This window comes from Palaemon carinicauda, chromosome 5 (assembly GCF_036898095.1).
Source record: "Palaemon carinicauda isolate YSFRI2023 chromosome 5, ASM3689809v2, whole genome shotgun sequence".
NCBI classification, from domain to species: Eukaryota; Metazoa; Arthropoda; class Malacostraca; order Decapoda; family Palaemonidae; genus Palaemon; species Palaemon carinicauda.
This window is the reverse complement of record NC_090729.1, coordinates 113,549,800-113,574,652: the sequence shown is the minus strand read 5'-3', so window position 1 is coordinate 113,574,652 and position 24,853 is coordinate 113,549,800. Positions and strand designations below refer to the sequence as shown.

Below are 24,853 nucleotides of genomic sequence, written 5' to 3'. Positions count from 1 at the left end.
TTCCTATTTTGTTTTTCTTCAGCGTTGACGATCCTCTTGTCCTCTACGGTCCGCAGCCTTTTGATAATATTCACAACCTTACTCTTACCTGTAAAATTATAAATATCACAATTAGTGCACAAATTTTAAATATTTGCATATTAGTTTTAGGGACAAATTCTGTATCTTGTGCAAGTTAAAATTTTTCGATATATGCAAATTAGTTTTAGGAACATTAGTTAACTTTTTTATATGAAAAATATATGCAATATGCAAACTTGAATGAAAAACAATATATGCAAACGAATGAAAAACAATAAGAAAATTTGGAAAATTAAATATTCTAAATTTGGAAAATTAAATATTCTTGGTTTTATATCATTTTTGTCCTTATTAAAACTGCTAAAAATAATTATAAAAACATTTTGTACTTTAAATTGTAGGGACAAGAATGTATATTATAAACCAAGAATAGTATTATCAAAAGAAAAGTTCATATCAAAAGAAAAGTTTATATCAAAAGAAAAGTTTTTATCAAAAGAACAACAAAGTAATAAGGCTACAAAATATATAGAAAATAAGGCAACAAAATATATAGAAACCATTTAAATGGTTGTGTACGAAACTGTCCCCAAAGTGGCTGGAAAAACTATGTACTTATGACCCAAGAAGGTAAAAGAGACTAATAAAACCAATGCATTTATGACTCGAGAAGGCAAAAGTGGCTGGAAAATTTATCTATTACCCGAGAAGGCAAAAGTGGCTGGAAAATTTATCTATTACCCGAGAAGAAAAAGATGCTGGAAAAACTAATGTCTTTATGACTCGAGACGGCAAAAGAGGCTGGAAAATTTATTTGACTTGAGAAGGCAAGAGAGACTAGAAAATGTATTTATGGCTCGAGAAGGCAAGAGGGCTGGGAAACCTAATGTATTTGCGACTCGAGAAGGCAAAAGAGGCGGGGAAAACTAATGTAATTATAACTCGAGAAAGCAAAAGAGGCTGGAAAACTAATGTATTTATGACTCGAGAAGCCAAAAGAGGCTAGAAAATTTATTTATGACTCGAGAAAGCCAAAGAGGCTGGGAAAATTAATGTATTTATGACTCTGAAAGGCAAAAGAGGCTGGAAAAGGTATCTATTACTCGAGAAGGCAAAAGAGGCTGGAAAAGGTATCTATTACTCGAGAAGGCAAAAGAGGCTGGAAAAGGTATCTATTACTCCAGAAGGCAAAAGAGGCTAGAAAAGGTATCTATTACTCGACAAGGCAAAAGAGGCTGGGAAAATTTATGTACTTATGACTCTAGTGGGCTAAAGAGGCTGGGAAGTTTATTCATGACTCGAGAAGGCAAAAGAGGCTGGGAAAATTAATGTATTTATGACGAGTGGGCAAAAGAAGATGTATTTATGACTCGAGAAGGCAAAAGAGGCTGGTAAAACTAATGTATTTATGACTCGGGAAGGCAAAAGAGGCTGGGAAAATTAATGTACTTATGACTCGAGTGGGTAAAAGAGGCTGGGAAAACTTATGTATTTATGACACCAAAAGGTAAAAGAGGCTGGGAAAAACTAATGTATTTTTGATTCGAGAAGGCAAAATAGGCTGGGAATATTAAGTATAAGGAAAACACAGAGGATAACTGGCGAGTCAAAAACACAACTGCATTGCAGAGAAACAGTGGTTAGGCAAAAAAAACGTAAGAGAGGAATGAAAGATGTCATTGTTGATTGGAGAGGGAGACAAAAGCAGATTTTATATAAACTTAAGTGAAAAATAATGGTACTATATAGATACAAATGGACGTCACAATAAATACCAGGGGATAAAAATAAACCTTCCAACACCTCCCCCTCCACATAAACCTCCAACACCTCCCCCTCCACATAAACCTCCAACACCTCACTCTCTATATAAACCTCCAAAATAGGCCCTCCAATACCTCCCTCTCCACATAAACCTCCAAAATAAGCCCTCCAATACCTCCCCATCCACATAAACCTCGAAAAGAAATCCTATGACACCTCCCTCTCCACATAAACCTCCAAAATAGGCCCTCCAATACTGCCCTCTCCACATAAACCTCCAAAATAAGCCCTCCAATACCTCCCTCTCCACAAACCTCCAAAATAAGCCCTCCAATACCTCCCTCTCCACATAAACCTTCAATACCTTCCTCTCCACATAAACCTCCAAAATAAGCCCTCCAATACCTCTCTCTCCACATTAACCTCCAATACCTCCCTCTCCACATTAACCTCCAAAAATAAGCCCTCCAATACCTCCCTCTCCACATAAACTTCCAAAATAAGCCCTCCAATACCTCCCTCTCCACATAAACCTCCAAAATAAGCCCTCCAATACCTCCCTCTAATTATAAACCTCCAAAATATGCCCTCCAATACCTCCCTCTCCTCATAAACCTCCAAAATAAGCCCTCCAATACCTCCCTCTAAACATAAACCTCCAAAATAAGCCCTCCAATACCTCCCTCTCCACATAAACCTCCAAAATAAGCCCTCCAATACCTCCCTCTCTATATAAACCTTCAAAATAAGCCCTCCAATATCTCCCTCTCCACATAAACCTCCAAAATAAGCCCTCCAATATCTCCCTCTCCACATAAACCTCCAAAATAAGCCCTCCAATATCTCCCTCTCCACATAAACCTCCAAAATAAGCCCTCAAATATCTCCCTCTCCACATAAACCTCCAAAATAAGCCCTCCAATACCTCCCTACCACATAAACCTCCAAAATAAGCCCTCTAATACCTCCCTCGCCACATAAACCTCCAAAATAAGCCCTCCAATATCTCCCTCTCCACATAAACCTCCAAAATATGCCCTCCAATACCTCCCTCTCCACATCCAAAATAAGCCCTCAAATACCTTCCTCTCTACATAAACCTCCAAAATAAGCCCTCCAATACCTACCTCTCCACACAAACCTCCAAAATAAGCCCTCCAATACCTCCCTCCACATAAACCTCCAAAATAAGCCCTCCAATACCTCCCTCTCCACATAAATCTCCAAAATAAGTCCTCCAATACCTCCCTCTCCATATAAACCTCCAAAATAAGCCCTCCAATACCTCCCTCTCCACATAAACCTCCAAAATAAGCCCTCCAATACCTCGCTCTCCACATAAACCTCCAAAATAAGCCCTCCAATATCTCCCTCTCCACATAAGCCTCCAAAATAAGCCCTCCAATACCTCCCTCTCTACATAAACCTCCAAAAATAAGCCCTCCAATACCTCCCTCTCTACATAAACTTCCAAAATAAGCCCTCCAATACCTCCCACTAAACATAAACCTCGAAAAATAAGCCCCCAATACCTCCCTCACCACATAAACCTCCAAAATAAGCCCTCCAATACCTCCCTCTCCACATAAACCTCGAAAAAAAAACCCTCCAATACCTCCCTCTCCACATAAACCTCCAAAATAAGCCCTGCAATACCTCCCTCTCCACATCAACCTCCAAAATAAGCCCTCCAATACCTCCCTCTCCACATAAACCTCCAAAATAAGCTCTCCAATGCCTCCCTCTCCACATAAACCTCCAAAATATGCCCTCCAATATCTCCCTCTCCACATAACCCTTCAAAATAAGCCCTCCAATATCTCACTCTCCAAGTAAACCTCCAAAATATGCCCTCCAATACCTCCCTCTCCACATAAACCTCCAAAATAAGCCCTCCAATACCTCCCTCTTCACATTAACCTCCAAACTAAGCCCTCCAATACCTCCCTCTCCACATTAACTTCCAAAATAAGCCCTCCAATACCTCCCTCTCCACATAAACCTCCAAAATAAGCCCTCCAATACCTCCCCCTAAACATAAACCTCCAAAATAAGCCCTCCAATACCTCCCTCTACACATAAACCTCCAAAATAAGCCCTCCAATACCTCCCTCTCCACATAAACCTCCAAAATAAGCCCTCCAATACCTCCCTCTCCACATAAACCTCCAAAATAAGCCCTCCAATACCTCCCTCTCCACATAAACCTCCAAAATAGCCCTCCGATATCTCCCTCTCCACATAATCCTCCAAAATAAGCCCTCCAATATCTCCCTCTCCACATAAACCTCCAAAATATGCCCTCCAATACCTCCCTCTCCACATAACCTCCAAAATAAGCCTTCCAATACCTTCCTCTCCACATAAACCTCCAAAATAAGCCCTCCAATACCTCCCTCTCCACATAAACCTCCAAAATAAGCCCTCCAATACCTCCCTCTCCACATAAACCTCCAAAATAAGCCCTCCAAAACCTCCCTCTCCACACAAACCTCCAAAATAAGCCCTCCAAAACCTCCCTCTCCACATAAACCTGTAAAATATGCCCTCCAATATCTCCCTCTCCACATAAACCTCCAAAATAAGCCCTCCAATACCTCCCTCTCCACATAAACCTCCAAAAATAAGCCCTCCAATACCTCCCTCTCCACATAAACTTCCAAAATAAGCCCTCCAATACCTCCCTCTCCACATAAACTTCCAAAATAAGCCCTCCAATACCTCCCTCTCCACATAAACCTTGAAAAATAAGCCCTCCAATACCTCCCACTAAACATAAACCTCGAAAAATAAGCCCTCCAATACCTCCCACTAAACGTAAACCTCGAAAAATAAGCCCTCCAATACCTCCCACTCCACATAAACCTCCAAAATAAGCCCTCCAATACCTCCCTCTCCACATAAACCTCCAAAATAAGCCCTCCAATACCTCCCTCTCCACATAAACCTCCAAAATAAGCCCTCCAATACCTCCCTCTTCACATAAACCTCCAAAATAAGCCCTCCAATATCTCCCTCTCCACAAACCTTTAAAATAAGCCCTCCATTATCTCTCTCTCCACATAAACCTCCAAAATAAGCCCTCCAATACCTCCCTCTCCACATTAACCTCCAAACTAAGCCCTCCAATACCTCCCTCTCCACATTAACCTCCAAACTAAGCCCTTCAATACCTCCCTCTCCACATTAACCTCCAAAAATAAGCCCTCCAATACCTCCCTCTCCACATAAACTTCCAAAATAAGCCCTCCAAAACCCCCTCTCCACATAAACCTCCAAAATAAGCCCTCCAATACCTCCCTCTAAACATAAACCTTCAAAAAAAGCCCTCCAATACCTTCCTCTCCACATAAACCTCCAAAATAAGCCCTCCAATACCTCCCTCTCCACATAAACCTCCAAAATAAGCCCTCCAATACCTCCCTCTCCACATAAACCTCCAAAATAAGCCCTCCAATACCTCCCTCTCCACATTAACCTCCAAAAATAAGCCCTCCAATACCTCCCTCTCCACATAAACTTCCAAAATAAGCCCTCCAATACCTCCCTCTCCACATAAACCTCCAAAATAAGCCCTCCAATATCTCCCTCTCCACATAAACCTCCAAAATATGCCTTCCAATACCTCCCTCTCCACATAAACCTCCAAAATAAGCCCTCCAATACCTCCCTCTCCACATAAACCTCCAAAATAAGCCCTCCAATATCTCCCTCTCCACATAAACCTCCAAAATAGGCCCTCCAATACCTCCCTTTCCCCATAAACCTCCAAAATAAGCCCTCCAATACCTCCCTTTCCCCATAAACCTCCAAAAAAAGCCCTCCAATACCTCCCTCTCTACATAAACCTCCAAAATAAGCTCTCCAATACCTCCCTCTCCATATAAACCTCCAAAATAAGCCCTCCAATACCTCCCTCTCCACATAAACCTCCAAAATAAGCCTTCCAATACCTCCCTCTCTACATAAACCTCCAAAATAAGCCCTCCAGTACCTCCCTCTCCACATAAACCTCCAAAATAAGCCCTCCAATACCTCCCTCTCCACATAAATCCCCAAAATAAGCCCTCCAATACCTCCCTCTCCACATAAACCTCCAAAATAAGCCCTCCAATACCTCCCTCTCCACATAAACCTCCAAAATGGAGTTTTTGTAATAAAACAAAGTTTTATGAATACTTACCTGGCTGTTATATATACATAGCTAATAATTTCTATTTCATCAGAATTTTTCTAAATGCGGCAACTTCCTTGTGGTGGTTGGGTGGTTACACCCGTTAAAGGATAGTAGGAGGAATCATTCCTCTTTTCTGTTCTTCAGTTCATCTATGCCCGACCTGTCTCCTGAGGGGAGGTGGGTGGGCCTTCGAATGTATATATAACTTCCAGGTAAGGATTCATAAAACTTTGTTTTATCATAAAAACTCCATTTTTATGAATAGAACTTACCTGGCAGTTATATATACATAGCTGATTAACACACTTTGAGGAGGGTGATAGACAATAAACATCGTTGGGGAAACAACCAAAAAAGTTGTAGGATAAAAAACACCTTGATTCCTTACCTGCTAAGGTAGCTGACTTCAAAGGTTCCTGCATCTTGAGTCGCTTTCCCTTAGGAGTGTCAGCCAGGATGTGACCTGCAGTGCTGAAAACACTCAATCGAGTCCAACAATCTGACTAGACTTCAGGACTACCTATTGCCCAATATAAAAACTGCAACCTTACCAAAACCAACCACCTAACCTTTGCAAATTAGATAAAACATATCTAACTAGACTGAGGTGACTGTACACAAGTCGAAGTCCTCAGACAACCAATAAAAAACACCAACCTACGCACAAGTATACAAAACTAAGGTTGAATAGAGGTAGTAACTCCTTTGCCTAATACAGAAGCCGTAGCTACGTACGGGCCCAAGGTATAGCATTTCTCATAATCCACTCTCACCTCTCTGAGGTAATGAGAGGCGAACACAGAGTTGCTCCTCCAGAATGTCGCATCCATAGTTTGTCTGACCGACATGTTCTTGTGGTAAGCAAGCGAGGTCTCAATGGCTCTCACTTCATGAGCCTGCACTATTAAAAGTCCGAAGTGTTCCTCCTCACGCAAGAGATGCGCTTCTCTTATAACTTCCCTCAGGAAAAAAGACAAAGCGTTCTTGGAAAGGGGCTTCTGAGGATTTTTCACAGAACACCACAAGGAGCTAGAAGAGCCTCTCACATTTTTTGTGAGAGACAAGTAGGCCTTGAGGGCTCGTACTGGACAGAGGAGCCTCTCTTGCTCTTGACCCACTAGGTTAGTCAAGTTAGGAACCTCAAAGGTCCTTGGCCAGGGCTTTGAAGGGTTCTCGTTCTTAGCGAGGAAGTCTAATCTTAAGGCACAGACTGCCCCATTCAGATTGAAGCCTACCTGCTTTTCAATTGCATGTACTTCACTGACTCTTTTAGCTGTTGCTAAGGCCAAAAGGAAGAGGGTTTTCTTCGTAACCTCCCTAAGGGGAGCCTGTGAGATGGGCTCAAATCTCTTGGTGCACAGAAATTTAACAACCACATCAAGGTTCCAAGAAGGGGGCTTTAACTGGACCTGCTTGGTTGTCTTAAAAGACTTCAAGAGGTCATTAAGTCCTTATTGTGAGACAAAAGTCCAAGCCTATATGCCGACAGACTGAAGCAAGCATACTTTTGTACCCCTTGATAGTGGACACAGCCAGCTTAGCGTCCTGCCTGAGGTACAACAAGAAATCAGCAATCTGGCTCACAGAGGTAGTGGATGAGGAAATCTAGTGCTTCCTACACCAAGCCTTAAAAGTCTCCCACTTGGACTGGTAGACCCTCTGTGAAGAAACCCTCCTCACTCTAGCGATAGCTTTCGCAGCTTGCGCTGAAAATCCTCTCGATCTGACGAGCTTCTCGATAGTCTGAGGGCAGTCAGATTGAGAGCGAGGGGGTTTTGATGATACCTCTCGAAGTGGGGTTGTCTGAGCAGATTTGGACTTGCAGGGAGGCTTCTTGGAAAGTCCATCAACAAGTCCACCACCTCCGTGAACCATTCCCTCATTGGCCAGAAAGGAGCTATCAGGATCATTCGTCCCGAATCGAGGAGAGCGAATTTCCTGACTACCAGATTGATGATCTTGAACGGGGGAAAAGCATACGTGTCCATCCCCGTCCAATCCATCAAAAAGGCGTCCACTGCTATTGCCTCCATGTCCGGAACCAGGGAGCAATAGTTGGGGATCCTCTTAGATAAATTGGAGGCGAAAAGATCGATGAGGGGTCTCCCCCACAGCCTCCAGAGACACTGACAGACCTGTTGGTTGAGGGTCCATTCTGTGGGAAGGACCTGCCCTTTCCTGCTGAGCATGCCCGCCCTCACATTTCTCTGTCCCTGAACAAACCTTGTCATCAGACCTATCTTGTTCTCCTTCGCCCAAAGAAGGAGCTCCCTTGCTGTCTCGAACAGAGAGAGTGTCCCCACTTGCTTTCTGATGTAAGCAAGAGCTGTGGTGTTGTCTGAGTTGACTTCCACAATCTTCCCAGACACCAAGTCTTTGAAGGCCTTTAGCCCCAGAAAAATGGCCATCAGCTCCTTGTTGTTGATGTGCCATTCCAGCTGATTTCCTTCCCAATAGCCTGAGACCTCCTTGCTTCCTAGTGTTGCCCCCCAACCTGACTCTGATGCGTCTGAAAACAACACTAGGTCTGGGCTCTTCTTGTGTAAGGAGATCCCTTCCCCTAACAAGGCTGGATCCAATCACCACCTCAGAAGATTCTTGACTTCTGTTGGAATGGGGAAGGAAAAGGAGTCTTCCGGCGTCTTTCTGTTCCACGTTTTCGAAAGAGTGCTGTAGAGGCCTTAGATGGAGTCTCCCCATCTGCAAGAGGAAGTTTCTTCAGAAAGGGGATCTTGTATCCTTCCTTGATGACTGAGAGGGACCAGGTGTCCGCCCCTCTCCTCTTCCAAGACTGCCAAAAACCTGACAGTCTTGCTCCTACTGTCTGGAGGAGACGAACTTCATTTTCTAGAGCGAGGTCTGAACGAACCCCTGGTAGATCTTGGTCCTGACTCTTGCCTTCTTCCTCTAAAATCTGGTCTTGAAGAAGTAGTCCTGCCCCGAAAGGGCTGCTGGAATTTCTTTTCCTCTCGTTTCAAAGGAGGAGGAGTGGCTGCCAAGGGCTTACGAGCAGAACAAGATAAAAGGTCTTGGGTGGCTTTTTGGGCCAGCAAAAGCGTAATGTCTCTAACCAGGGACTCGGGAAAAAGATGTTGCGACAGGGGGCGTAAAGAAGCTCAGACTTCTGCGCAATGGTAACAGACCTTGAAGTAATAGAGCAAAGCAGGGCTCTCTTCTTTAGGATCCCAGCTGAGAACAGCGCAGCCAACTCATTCGCCCCATCTCTGAGGGCCTTGTCCATACAGGACATGATACTGGTAAGGTCCCTAGTTCCATCCATCTGGTCAGTTTTTCTTGCCAGAGTCCCTAGCGACCAGTCTAGAAAACTAAACACCTCAAAGGCTCTAAAAATACCTTTGACGAGATGATCCAGCTCTGACATCGACCACATGACCTTGGCAGAGTTGAGAGCATGCCTTCTAGCCGAGTCCACTAAGCCAGAGAAGTCACCCTTGGAGGAAGAAGGCACTCCCAGACCCAAAGGTTCCCCAGTTTCATACCACATGCCCGCTTTTGAAGCAAGACGAGCTGGTGGAAACGAGAAGGAAGTCTTAACTGCTTGTCTCCACACCTTCATCCAGTCATCAATCTTCGCAAGAGCCTTCTTTGCAGAAATCGACAGTTTTATCTTGATGAAGGCCAACTGTTTCATGGCCTTCTTTCTGTTAAATTAGGATTGAGGAGATTGAGGGGCAGCAGGTTGGAATTCCTCTCCAAAAAGTTCAAGAAGGGAGCGAGAGAGAACTTTGTAATCTCCAGCAGCTTCGGCAGGTTTATCATCGTCATCAGAAACCTCCTCGAGGTCCTGATCCACATCTGCAACATCCTTCGAACGAGAAGGAGGTTCCTTAGAATCCGACAATGGCAAATCAAAGGAATCGTCCTGCAAAAGATTGGTTGCATCCTGGAGCCCAGCGCTAGAAGAGTCCTTGGAACGAGAGGCAGTATCGTCCCGAAGAGGCAGGCTGGTATCGCCCTGGCGCCGAGAACGAGATGCAGTATCGTTCTGGTGCCGAGAGCGAGAGGCGGTATCGTCCTGGCGTCGTGAACGAGAGGCGGTATCGTCATGGCGTCGTGAACGAGCGGCGGTATCGTCTAGGTGTCGAGAACGAGGGGCGGTATCGTCCTGGCGTAGTGGACGAGAGGCGGTATCGCCGTGGCGAAGTGAACGAGAGGAGGTATCATGCTGGTATCGTGAACGGGAGGCGGTATCGTCCTGGCTTCGAGAATGAGAGGCAGTATCATCCTGGCATTGAGAACGAGAAGCAGTATCAATCGAGGTAGTATCGTCCCGGTATCGAGAATGAGAAACCGTATCGCCCTGGTATCGAGAAGAAGTATCGCCTTGTGAAAGCGCACATTCCTCATCCTGGCGCAGAGAGGGAGAAGTTTTCTTAAGAGTAGAACTCCGTTCTCTCTTAGAAGCAGACTTCTTAATAGGTAACGAGTCGTCTTTACGTCTATCAGACTGGGCGTGAGGGCGGCTAAATGCTTGCACTAACGTAAAAACTTGTTCCTGCATGACAGAAATAAAGGATTTAGCAACATCAGCTGGGTCTGCGGCCCCGAAGGGGAGGGTTGACGAATAACACTCGTAGAAGGGGGAGGATCTTCGGCAGTAAAATCCTGACTTGCAGGCTTAGGCTTCGCCCTTTTCACAGGCACGGAGTCGAAATCATCCTTCGACGGACAAGGTTCATAACTGCTAGAACCGGGAGAGAAAGAACGAGACAGTTCGTCGCGGTTCCATCTCCTCTTAGTAGGTCTTGACGCTTCAAACTTCCATTTACGTCTGGGAGGATTCGGAGAAGAAAATAACACATCCAACACGTCTTTTCCGTGACGGTCAAGAACAGCTTGGGAATCGGCAACAGGGCTGTTTGAGGCGACGGCTGAACGAGGGTACGTACCTCTCACCCACTTTCGGTTGTCGACGTACCTTCTCCCTTGGTCCTGAGAGCTTGGTAGAGGTCTAGGCCTAGGGTAATGACAGGTTCGGTCAGTCGCCACCTCCACTGCACTAACACAAGCACTTTCACTATCCTTACCTTTAAAGGCCTCCAGTTGTTCTTTAATGGCCTTCAACTCGGCAGCCAAACTAGCGTACCAAGGGTCATCCGTAGATACGGATCCTGTAGGAGGTGCAGGAGTTACCAACTCAAGGGAAGGATCAACTTCCAAAGAGGAATTGATTATAGGTTCAAAAGATAAATCTACACTAAGTTCGTCTTCCTTACCACTAACAGACTTAGACTTAGACCTAAAAGCTCTCCTAACTCTATCGAGCTCTAGTTTACGCACATAGCGCTTCATAATCAACCAATCCTTTCCATCCAAAACTTTACATTCCCCGCACCTATTATTAAGGGCACAAACAAAACCCCTACAATTCAAACACACGGGGTGAGGAACTACCTCCATTTTCGGTAGTCTCACCTTACATTCTTCATTCGCACAGACACGGTAATGACTTTTTTCACTCATAATGAAAACAGCAAAAAAAGCAAAGAAATAACAAAAACACGATTGCCAAATCCCCAAATCAGAGTACTTCACCAAATAGCAGACTGGTACATCGATACAGGGAAAGCGAAGAAAAACTCTTAATGACAGACCAACGTGTTGTCGATCCGGCCGGCAGAGATGAACTGAAGAACAGAAAACGAGAATGATTCCTCCTACCACCCTTTAACGGGTGTAACCACCCAACCACCACAAGGCGGTTACCGCGTTTAGAAAAATTCTGCCGAAATAGAGATTATTAGCAATGTATATATAACTGCCAGGTAAGTTTTATTCATAAAAAGAAGCCCTCCAATATCTCCCTCTCCACATAAACCTCCAAAATAAGCCCTCCAATACCTCCCTCTCCACATAAACCTCCAAAATAAGCTCTCCAATATCTCCCTCTCCACATAAACCTCCAAAATATGCCCTCCAATACCTCCCTCTCCACATAAACATCCAAAATAAGCCCTCCAATACCTCCCTCTCCACATAAACCTCCAAAATAAGCCCTCCAATACCTCCCTCTCCATATAAACCTCCAAAATAAGCCCTCCAATACCTCCCTCTCCACATAAACCTCCAAACCAAGCCCTCCAATACCTCCCTCTCCACATAAACCTCCAAAATAAGCCCTCCAATACCTCCCTCTCCACATAATCCTCCAAAATAAGCCCTCCAATACCTCCCTCTCCACATACACCTCCAAAATAAGCCCTCCAATACCTCCCTCTCCACATAAAACTTCAAAATAAGCCCTCCAATATCTCCCTCTCCACATAATCCTCCAAAATAAGCCCTCCAATACCTCCCTCTCCACATGAACCTCCAAAATAAGCCCTCCAATATCTCCCTCTCCACATAAACCTCCAAAATAAGCCCTCCAATATCTCCCTCTCCACATAAACCTCCAAAATAAGCCCTCCAATACCTCCCTCTCCACATAAACCTCCAAAGTAAGCCCTCCAATATCTCCCTCTCCACATAAACCTCCAATACCTCCCTCTCCACATAAACCTCCAAAATAAGCCCTCCAATACCTCCCTCTCCACATAAACCTCCAAAATAAGCCCTCCAATACCTCCCTTTCCACATAAACCTCCAAAATAAGCCCTCCAATACCTCCCTCTCCACATAAACCTCCAAAGTAAGCCCTCCAATATCTCCCTCTCCACATAAACCTCCAAAGTAAGCCCTCCATTACCTCCCTCTCCACATAAACCTCCAAAATAAGCCCTCCAATACCTCCCTCTCCACATACACCTCCAAAATAAGCCCTCCAATACCTCCCTCTCCACATACACCTCCAAAATAAGCCCTCCAATATCTCCCTCTCCACATAAACCTCCAAAATAAGCCCTCCAATACCTCCCTCTCCACATAAACCTCCAAAATAAGCCCTCCAATACCTCCCTCTCCACATAAACCTCCAAAATAAGCCCTCCAATACCTCCCTCTCCACATAATCCTCCAAAATAAGCCCTCCAATACCTCCCTCTCCACATAATCCTCCAAAATAAGCCCTCCAATACCTCCCTCTCCACATAAACCTCCAAAATAAGCCCTCCAATATCTCCCTCTCCACATAAACCTCCAAAATGAGCCCTCCAATGCTTCCCTTCTCCACATAAACCTCCAAAATAAGTCCTCCAATACCTCCCTCTCCACATAAACCTCCAAAATAAGCCCTTCAATACCTCCCTCTCCACATAAACCTCCAAAATAAACCCTCCAATACCTCCCCTTCACAGAGAGAGAGAGAGAGAGAGAGAGAGAGAGAGAGAGAGAGAGAGAGAGAGAGAGAAAACGTTAGTCCAAACTTGAAATTTCAGAGCATTAAATCGCACCCGAATGTCATATAAAACCTCGATTAAAGACAATTGTGATGCATAACCGAATAACCCTTGTCTGAAAAGACCATTTTAGAAATTTCTTTGTATATCATTTTATTTAGTGAGGTGAACATATTGAACACAGTCCGTTCACATTCCAATAACAAACCTTAAAGCTGTAATAACCCTGATTTTTTAGGAAAAGACATAAGCCTTGTAACAACCTTTAGCAGTCTGGATAAGTGGCATTGGGTGCTATTCATCAAATATGGCTTTCAATAGCGTAACACTTGGGTACAGAAAACATCCTGGTACCCATCATCGTTTTGACGCTTAGCAATAAGACAAAATATCGTTTTCATTGACGAGAGCTGCTTCGCCAATAGTGTCGAGACCAAAGAACTAGTTGAACCCTGAAGCTCATCCAGCTTGATACAGGTAGAAGAGAGGCTCCGTTAACTACATTAACACGAATGCAATAAATCAATCGGATAAGCCCTACTTTGCATTTAGTCGGTTACCGGTGAAAGGAGTGAAATGATGCATTTATTAAATACCAGAGTAATTTGTCTCTCCTCCCCTACAAAAAATAAGATCAATAAACTTAACCATTTTAGAGTGAAAGATGGTTGGAGAGAGAGAGAGAGAGAGAGACTTTTGACAATGTCCTACATTAAATGCTTGCAAATTCTTCGATTTTCAGGTGTTACAAGGCAAAAACTAAGTCTTCGATTTTCAGGTGTTAAAGGGCAAAAACCTATATGCAATTATGTACAGTAAAATGCATGAACTCGGGTTCATGTCATCAAGCATTGTCTTGTGAATATACAGAAAGGTCTTGACAATAATGTAAACTGCTCTATTACATTCACGTGTCAGGTACCCGGCTTTAAGTACTGCCTTTGACTAATTTTCTTGCCCGCCAGGGGGCGTGGAGATATTTCGTTAGAAGGTAGTTCGAGCCTTCGAGCTCGAGGGAAGAGGTCAGTTCAAATTAAGACGGGACACAAGACAGGAACAACAAGCGAAGAAATCCTGTGTGGAACTTGTCATTAACCATTTGGAGGTTTTAGTGTGTTAATCTGTGATTGGTGTATACTCTGTTATACATAAACACCAGATGTACTTTTGTTGTGTGAACTAAATCTAATCCTACAGACTCAAGAGTTCTTAGTCAATACGTTTATATTGTAGTTCATTTGTGCATTTAAAAATATAATTTGTACATTTTGAGTTACGTTGTAGCCAAAATCTTTGTTATAAAGGATGGCTATATGCTCTATTGTATTTGAATAGTAGATATTACTTCAAACTATCAAGAAAACTTAGTACTGTACTGAATTCATAGTTGTGATTTTTGAAACTTTACAGATTGTGTAATCCTTGTTACTCAAAAATAAATAATGAACATTTGTTGATATTTCAATATTTTCCTATGGATACTATAAACTATTTAAAATACTGAAGTTAATTATGGTTTATTTAGTTGAACTAAGATTAATAGTAAAAGGTTTCCCATAAGCTAACACCATTGAAATTTATTTAAATTACAAAGAAATTAGGGATCAAATTATTTTCCCCAAAACCCATTCATCTTTTGAAGTCCCAACTCAAGTAATTCTAAACTTAATTGGTTGACAAATTTAAAAAAAAAAATAATTCCTAAAATGAATGGAGCTCTTAATGTAGTTAAAGTCTAACCGATTATAATTTATAAATTACGTCAAGTAAAATCAAACGCATGTATTCTGGAACACATTTTAAGAGAATAGTACTAGTTGTTCAGTGTACCATGTATTCTGGTACACATTTTAAGAGAATAGTACTAGTTGTTCAGTGTACCATGTATTCTGGTACACATTTTTAAGAGTATAGTACTAATTGTTCAGTGTACCATGTATTCTGGTACACATTTTTAAGAGTATAGTACTAGTTGTTCAGTGTACCATGTATTCTGGTACACATTTTAAGAGAATAGTACTAGGTGTCTAGTGTATCATGTATTCTGGTACACATTTTTAAGAGTATAGTATTAATTGTTCAGTGTACCATGTATTCTGGTACACATCTTTAAGAGTATAGTACTAGTTGTTCAGTGCACCATGTATTCTGGTACACATTTAAAGCGAATAGTCCTAGTTGTTCAGTGTACCATGTATTCTGGTACACATTTAAAGCGAATAGTACTAATTGTTCAGTGTACCATGCATTCTGGTACACATCTTTAAGAGTATAGTACTAGTTGTTCAGTGTACCATGCATTCTGGTACACATCTTTAAGAGTATAGTACTAGTTGTTCAGTGTACCATGTATTCTGGTACACATTTAAAGCGAATAGTCCTAGTTGTTCAGTGTACCATGTATTCTGGTACACATTTAAAGCGAATAGTACTAGTTGTTCAGTGTACCATGTATTCTGGTACACATTTTTTAAGAGTATAGTACTAATTGTTCAGTGTACCATGTATTCTGGTACACATTTTAAGAGAATAGTACTAGATGTCTAGTGTATCATGTATTCTGGTACACATTTTTAAGAGTATAGTACTAATTGTTCAGTGTACCATGTTTTCTGGTACACATCTTTAAGAGTATAGTACTAGTTGTTCAGTGTACCATGCATTCTGGTACACATCTTTAAGAGTATAGTACTAGTTGTTCAGTGTATCATGTATTCTGGTACACATCTTTAAGAGTATAGTACTAGTTGTTCAGTGTACCATGTATTCTGGTACACATCTTTAAGAGTATAGTACTAGTTGTTCAGTGTACCATGTATTCTGGTACACATTTAAAGCGAATAGTCCTAGTTGTTCAGTGTACCATGTATTCTGGTACACATTTAAAGCGAATAGTACTAGTTGTTCAGTGTACCATGTATTCTGGTACACATTTTTAAGAGTATAGTACTAATTGTTCAGTGTACCATGTATTCTGGTACACATTTTAAGAGAATAGTACTAGATGTCTAGTGTATCATGTATTTTGGTACACATTTTTAAGAGTATAGTACTAATTGTTCAGTGTACCATGTTTTCTGGTACACATCTTTAAGAGTATAGTACTAGTTGTTCAGTGTACCATGCATTCTGGTACACATCTTTAAGAGTATAGTACTAGTTGTTCAGTGTACCATGCATTCTGGTACACATCTTTAAGAGTATAGTACTAGTTGTTCAGTGTACCATGTATTCTGGTACACATTTAAAGCGAATAGTCCTAGTTGTTCAGTGTACCATGTATTCTGGTACACATTTAAAGCGAATAGTACTAGTTGTTCAGTGTACCATGTATTCTGGTACACATTTTTAAGAGTATAGTACTAATTGTTCAGTGTACCATGTATTCTGGTACACATTTTAAGAGAATAGTACTAGATGTCTAGTGTATCATGTATTCTGGTACACATTTTTAAGAGTATAGTACTAATTGTTCAGTGTACCATGTATTCTGGTACACATTTTAAGAGTATAGTACTAGTTGTTCAGTGTACCATGTATTCTGGTACACATTTTTTAGAGTATAGTACTAATTGTTCAGTGTACCATGTATTCTGGTACACATTTTTAAGAGAATAGTACTAGGTGTCTAGTGTACCACGTATTCTGGTACACATTTTAAGAGTATAGTACTAGTTGTTCAGTGTACCATGTATTCTGGTACACATTTTAAGAGTATAGTACTAGTTGTTCAGTGTACCATGTATTCTGGTACACATTTTTTAGAGTATAGTACTAATTGTTCAGTGTACCATGTATTCTGGTACACATTTTTAAGAGAATAGTACTAGGTGTCTAGTGTACCACGTATTCTGGTACACATTTTAAGAGTATAGTACTAGTTGTTCAGTGTACCATGTATTCTGGTACACATTTTTTAGAGTATAGTACTAATTGTTCAGTGTACCATGTATTCTGGTACACATTTTTAAGAGAATAGTACTAGGTGTCTAGTGTACCACGTATTCTGGTACACATTTTAAGAGTATAGTACTAGTTGTTCAGTGTAACTTAAGATTTCGATTTACTGTAACTACCTACCTATTGAGATCATGGTGTCAGGAAACCGGTAGAACTCGTTCGGACTAGTTTTCAAAAACCTGAAGGTGGGTGGAGCATTTGTTTCGTCAGAGGGTAGTAAGACCAACTTGGTCAGTCAGTGTTTGACAGTTCCCGGGGAGAGTTGGCTAAGAAAAGCTGTGTGGGGTCCTTTAGTACTTATTCGAGAAGCAACAGCGAGGACAAGGCAATCCTCTGAGTGGGGAAGTAAATTTTGGGGTTTAAAAGCTTAAATATAATGAATTATTTTAATAAACTTAAAACACCTTTTGGCTTCCTAACTCATTCCTTATGTGTCGTAAAACTTTGATATTAACCCTGAAGTACCCTTTAGTAATGTATGTATAAAACTGTTGCTATATTTATATATCAACAATTGTAGCTCAAAATCTACATTCTCGTAAACAAATATGGAAAATAATAAGACCTTATGGCAATTAGTACGGAATTAGGTTAATTCAAAAATCAGAAAAAAAAATCATACAAATTGAAAATGGTTATAAGCTTGTACACTTTCGTTTTCTTTGATTTAAAAGGTTCGGAAGCTCATGCTTGTTACTATGAACTGCATAGAAATATATAGAATAGCATAATTCTACCCAATATGTTATTTTCAACATTATAAGTAGTTCTAAAAATCGAACAATATCCAAAAACTAGTCCAAAATCATAATCCAATAGAATAAATAATATATGGAAACTTAGAAATTGTTACTAATAACAACTTATAACCATAGAGAATTTCATTTATTCCTCATAAGTTAATTTAGATAAAAAATACTTAGCGTCGAGAGAGAGAGAGAGAGAGAGAGAGAGAGAGAGAGAGAGAGAGAGAGAGAGAGAGAGAGAGAGAGAGAGAGAGAGAGAGAGAGAGAGAGAGAGAGCGTGTGTTATTAATGCAGGTGGCAGTTTCTTCCAAATATAAAGTTTCCAAGTTTGCTTTCAAGGGTTGTGCCTTACGTTACTTAATAGAAATCAACCATCAACACCCACCCCCCTCCCTTACACACATAATAAACCTTTACATAACAAGCAAGTTAAAGACAAAAAGATATAAACTCCATATTGTACCAACTCCAAATAAAACAGGTGAATAAGCGAGAAAAATAAAATACTATTGTATATCTAAAAAGGTAGCGTTTTCTATGACATTAAATTCCATCAAAGAAAACTAAGAAATATGCATGGGAGACTTGTGAATTGTTTTGAGAGAGAGAGAGAGAGAGAGAGAGAGAGAGAGAGAGAGAGAGAGAGAGAGAGAGAGAGAGAGAGAGAGAGAGAGAGAGAGAGAGACGAATATTACCAATTCGTGATTGAGGTAAAGCTAACAACACACCTCTTTTATATCTTAGGATAAGACAAAAATATTTGGTATTAAGACACCTTAAGGATAATACCGTACCTTTTACATAAAACTTCTATATGGTCTAACTAAGATTTATGGCCTCGTAAAGTTGTATTTTCAAAATGTTAATATACATTTAAACCGAATATGAACGCCGAATGAATGACAAGAATGTACACAAATATTTCTCAATGTGCATTAATGTTTATAAAGTTAATTCGAAAGCTTATTATTTTAGTTGATAAGCAGGTACGAATAAGCTATACATTTTATCAATAAATGATGCAATGTATTAATAAACTATGCAATGTTTTAATAATCTCTACAGTTCATAAATTTTGCAAACTATTCTAGCATTGTCTTATCAATAATTCCACCCTGTTAGACAAATTCCACGGATTCATGGAAAACTACAACCTATAAAAAGTTAGTTCTATAGTATATGGACACAAAATAGTTATCCAGGGAATGTCAAGCTAAACTAGCTAATAGCTATCTAAAAACCGGTGGAGGAACCGGCTTTAACTAGTTTTCTAGACTAGAGTCAGACAAATGTTAGCTTCGAAGGACATATTTTAGTTGGAGTTTGGAAGACCCAACAGATATAACTAAAGGGGAGCTTGTGTAGGATGGAAAGTACCCAAATGGTTGATCACTATCTGTACCTTATACTCTATCCTTAGTGTCCTCTTTCATAGTTTCTTTCAGCCCTTTTGAAGTTTTGAGGGATAGACTTTACTCGATTCTGATGATTTGGAGGGTATCCACTAAGGTGTGCGAGACTATTTTCGTATCTAACCTTTAAAGAAGAAGAAATTCGTACACAGTCTAAAACCTACCTAACAAACGGTTCAATTTTTTACAACCATAAATCTGACAAAACAAACTGATCACTTTATTACTGCACTAAAACTAACAAAAGTAATGGTTCACTTTATTAAAAAGCTAAAACTGGTAAAAAAAAACGGTTGAATTTGTTACAACTCTAAAATAGACACAACGGCTCACTTTATCACACCTAAAAATGACGAAACTGTTCCCTTTATTACACTCTGAAACTAACAACACAAATGGTGTCATGTGACAACTCTAAAACTGACCAAACAAAGTATTTTTTTTTTACACATCTAGAAGAGTTGAAAGACCCAGGCCTATATGTCTGAGGACTATGAAGCGTGAAGTGGGAAATGATGAATGGAGAAGTATTGATGTAAAAGCCCAAGAAAGTATTGATGTAAACGCTCAAGATAAGAGATAACTGGCGAGATCTAACGGAGGCCCTTTGCATCAATAGGAGTGGGAGATGATGATGATGACGATGAAATTGACCAAACGATTAATATATTTCTACACTATTTTCCCTCTCCCTGACCTCTCAAAAAAATCACACAAATTATATCTAAATACAACATTAAAGGGAAAATTCAAGGTACAAAAATTATAATATTTTAAGATTTTAAGACGACGTATGTTTAGGGAAGAATAATAACAGAGCTACGTGAGACAGGAAAAAACATTTATTGGTAACACTCACCGCCATCTAGTGATAACGTTTGGTTTCATTTTGATAGAAGTTTCCGCCTGTTAAATAAAGTCAATGAGATATACATTAATAACACTGTTACTGATATTAACATTCTACATTAATAATTCATTACATTCTATACACAGTTTAATAATTTCCTTATTTTCTTTCCTCATTACTTTAAATACATACTGTAGTTTAATAATTTCCTTGTTTTCTTTCCTCGTTACTTTAAATACATACTGTAGTTTAATAATTTCCTTATTTTCTTTCCTCGTTACTTTAAATACATACTGTAGTTTAATAATTTCCTTATTTTCTTTCCTCGTTACTTTAAATACATACTGTAGTTTAATAATTTCCTTATTTTCTTTCCTCATTACTTTAAATACATGCTGTAGTTTAATAATTTCCTTGTTTTCTTTCTTCATTACTTTAAATACATACTGTAGTTTAATAATTCCCTTGGTTTCTTTCCTCATTACTTTTCATGCATACTGTAGTTTAATAATTTACTTAGTTTCTTTCCTCATTACTTTTCCTACATACTTTAGTTTAATAATTTACTTAGTTTCTTTCCTCCCTGCTACTTTCTCTATTGGAATGCTAAGGCTTATACCATCCTGCATTTCCAACCTGGGTTGTAAATTGGTTGGAAAAACTACAAAATTTGTTAATTAAGCTTTATCATATATCGTAACACTCCTCTATTGCAGTATTAACATACCAGCAAGTTTTGATATGATGCATGATTGTATTTTCAAAGTAATGAGAAAAATCACGGTAAAACAAACAGGGAGAAAATATTTTTATCATTCTCTTTAGCTGTGAACATCTATTCAGGCCATTATCACTGCCACTGCGTGTGTAAATGTCTGAGCATAACATCCTTTTTCATTACACAACTAACAAGGAAAAACTAATTTGAATACTTAAATTTACTGTCAACTCCTTAAAAGTAAGAAACTATTTCCTTCAAAGGCTACTTTCTCGGAGATATAACATATCTATGAAGGGGTAAAAGGATAAAAAATGTATATGAAGGAAGAAATGTAATCAGTTGGAATAAAAACCTATGTGCAGGAATGGACAATGATAAAGTTTACGTCTTGATTTAACCTTGTGGTTGAACAATACATTACATATTTCTAAATATAGTTCTTGTAAAAACTTGCAAAAAGCTTCAGGGGTCCGCAATTAAAGAACATATTGTGTCACAGGAGATGCCTAGGATAATAAAATGTCGTCAACAAGAGGGATTCTTGAATACCAAAATGTACAAGAGCTAACTGTTAAAGCCTTGTCCACACGATCGAGCATGCCCGTCGGGTAAACTGTGATACCAGACCACAATAGCTAGTAAGAATGAGGGTTAATGACGTCAGAAGCGGGAAAACCACAGACAGGGATCTGGCATCATACAGTGTTGCCAGATCCCTGCCTTTAGTTTTCCTGCTTCTGGCGTCATCAACCCTTATTTTCACTAATAATTGTGGCCTGGTATCACTGTTTGCCCGTCGGGCATGCTCAATCGTGAGGATATGGCTTATGAGATATGCCGAGGTAGACACTACCATCGAGGTGGAAATTCAGATTAAAAGTTGATAAACTTATTTACCTAGAAATAAAAAAATAAAAACCTGGACATCTAAACAGGTATTGAATTCGTCCACGATACAAGGTCATGAACGAGATGAATGATATAATCAAAACTACTGGACAGAGAAGGTAGGTAGGTATTAGATAGACTTTACATAAGAAAATTATACAAGCCACTGGTTCTTGCTCTAAGGCAGCCTGTATAGTACAGAGAAAGTCTAGATCCATTACTATGAACATAGAGCAGGGAAGTGAATGTAGGAGATGCATCTATAACTTGGATAACGACAGCCCTGAGGGACACCATTATAGGTCAAAATTTCTATAGTTGTTATGCTGTCAACAACAACAATAGATTTAACAAGAGCTTGATATATGCATTGTCCATTTACTAAATGATATAAAAAAATGCTAAATCAAACTTAATTATTGTCAAGTAACAAGATCATCTACGGTAGACCTTGTTGCAATTTCAATATAACATAAGGAAAAGAATCACTAGAATTGTCTAGTAGGCCTATTGGTCAAGTCCAAGTAGCAAAGTTACACTGACAAAGCTTAATATCGCTCCCACAAAGCTACACAATACCAAGAAATACCCAAAAGGTACAGCAAATGAGACACTGTCCCTGACTATTGATCTTGCCAGGTGCAGGTCTGGATAGCTGATATGGCTGCAACTTCCATGTTCTGCATCTCTCATGACAAGGTGGATTTAAGGCTCATCAACTTAGCCCTATGCACACCCGGAATAAGGCAGCAACATTAGAATTGATCGGGAGAGTGCTAAAAAGTGCCTCAGTCTCTATATAGAACTAGCTCTGACGAAAAAGGGTTAAAGAGGGTAATCCTGACGATCTACTGCATCGCAGCAAGTTCTCAGCTGCTGAGACTTGGTTATTGAAAAGACCTAGGTTGTTACGAGTCTGGTTAGAAAGTGATATATCGAATCAATGTTCAGTACCGAAACTGGAAATATGGCGTCAATGGCACATCGTCTGCTCATAACCTGGGCACTTGGAGAGTCGCCTAGGCTGTTTCAACAGCAGATGAATCATTATCTTGAGGAATTGGGACGTTTCTGATCCAGACATTGGAGCTTCGAGAGGGGCTACATCAGCTGAACTAGTGACTGCGGCCAAAGTGGCATCCAGAGAATTGTCAATATCGATAAGAGATAGCTCGTGTGCAGGCTCCTGTTTAGGGGTAATACAGTGAAACTTCTGTTTAGGAGCAAAATGCAAAAGTTTAATCTTAACATGGGCATCCTCTTATACCCTTATATGATGAGGATACTGAAAAAGAGCAAAAGTAGCCATGTTCACTACTGTGATAAGTGTCTATATCCTCTTAAGAACAAGATGGGATAGCAAGGGACTCCCTGTCAGAGATCCACCTGCAATATTATTGGTTTGTCAAAAAGAAAGGTTATCCAAGAGAGTCTGAGCTACTGATTTAAGATTTTGCTGATCAACCAAAGTTGAAGAAAGCTTGTGATCAAAGAGTAAACCAGCATGGCCACGTGTCTGGGTAACTGCACGATCATGTGTATCCTGGGGATTAGACAAAATGATGGCATAATCAGGATGAGAGTTAGCTCGGTTACGAGCCGGTAATGAAGGAGTTTTTTTATCAGAGTCCGAGCTAGTCTGACAGTTCTGGAACGTTTGAATGCATATACGTAGGCATACCGATAGGTGTGGTTGAAACACATGGAGTCGACATGGTGGTCAATACTATAATAAATTTGGCCTTCCGAAACAGGCGTTTGGAAGTGGATGAAACATAATACTTTGACGAATCGGCCTGACATACAAAATATCTGTCATGGATACCACCGAGGATATCCAAATGACCTCTGAAAAGGATAATGGGGAATTCTTGGGCTAACCCAGAAAATTCTTGGGCAAACCCAGAAAATTCTTGTGGGGTGAAAAAAAGATGCCACAGGTCCCTAGATGTACGAGGCAAGCTGGACTCTCTGGACTAAGTAGGGGGTGAGGTAAGAACCTTTCAAAAGGGCTGCTTTGATACGTGGGGGTATGGCAGGTTCATTCCACAGATGTGGTGTTTTTGGATGATAATGGGGTGAAACTTTTAGGGCTTTTACTAGTTTCCTCCAAAAGTGAAGTCACCGTGATGTTGAAAATCGAAAATAAATTGTCCACCATTGAGTACACTCGAGGAAGTGATGGAGATCAGATCAGATCTGTATAATCTGAAACTAGTGATATGGGGACTGGAGCTCGAACAGAATGTGCTGGGGCCTAATTCAAGGGATAAGTAGCAGGTAGCGTTTCATGATTGCTATGTACTACGGGCGCTAAACCATTAATAGAAGTATCACCTATCTGAAAAGTATGAAAATAATGGCCATGCTCAGTTACCAGGGGTCACAAAGGGCTCCGGTAAAAGAGGATTAGGGTGGGAGATATTGTGCATCACAGGTAGAAGCTTAAAGTTCTTTTTCTTCAGGGAAGAAGACAAGGAATGGGATCTCTACCTCTTATCTCGCTTCTTGTGACATGCACGATACTTCACCCACTGGGAGGGTGGTCACTCACTGCAATACTCATAAGGAGATTCATATGAACACCGCTTACCACGACAGTTCGGGTGAAAGTGGATGGGATCAACCTTGACCAGGCTCACGAAGGTTCCACAGGAGGTTCCATATGGGGGACCTTCAAGGCCAGAGCAAGTATGCATAATACTAGAAAATTCACTCATAATTCACAAAACACTAAAAAAGTAAAGGCACTGAAAGGGTAATTCAGTCTGGAGTCTATGATCTTGGCGATGGATGTAGATCCAATTCTGACAACGACCAAGAGTAGAGTGACAGCAAGGTCTATGTATCTGGACCGTGAGTGACAGTGACCTCTGGGGCTCAGCATCGCAACAGTTTACCAACTCTGCCCTATTATATAGTTACCAGTTAGATAACTTTTTTTCTGGTCATAGTAAATATACTTAGGATTAAACCCATATAAATCATTCTGAAGTTTGTATCCACGTAGGAACAA

General features: G+C 40.5%; 1 long non-coding RNA gene across 1 annotated transcript in view; it reads right to left on the bottom strand.

Annotated features, from left to right (window-relative positions):
- The window catches only part of LOC137640520 (uncharacterized), a 25,121-nt gene continuing 268 nt past the window's right edge, over positions 1–24,853 (bottom strand). The window contains exons 2-3 of the long non-coding RNA XR_011044380.1: positions 20,238–20,284; positions 1–88 (exon numbers count right to left, since the gene is read on the bottom strand). This is a non-coding gene — a long non-coding RNA (uncharacterized lncRNA). The remainder of the gene's footprint in view (positions 89–20,237; positions 20,285–24,853) is intronic.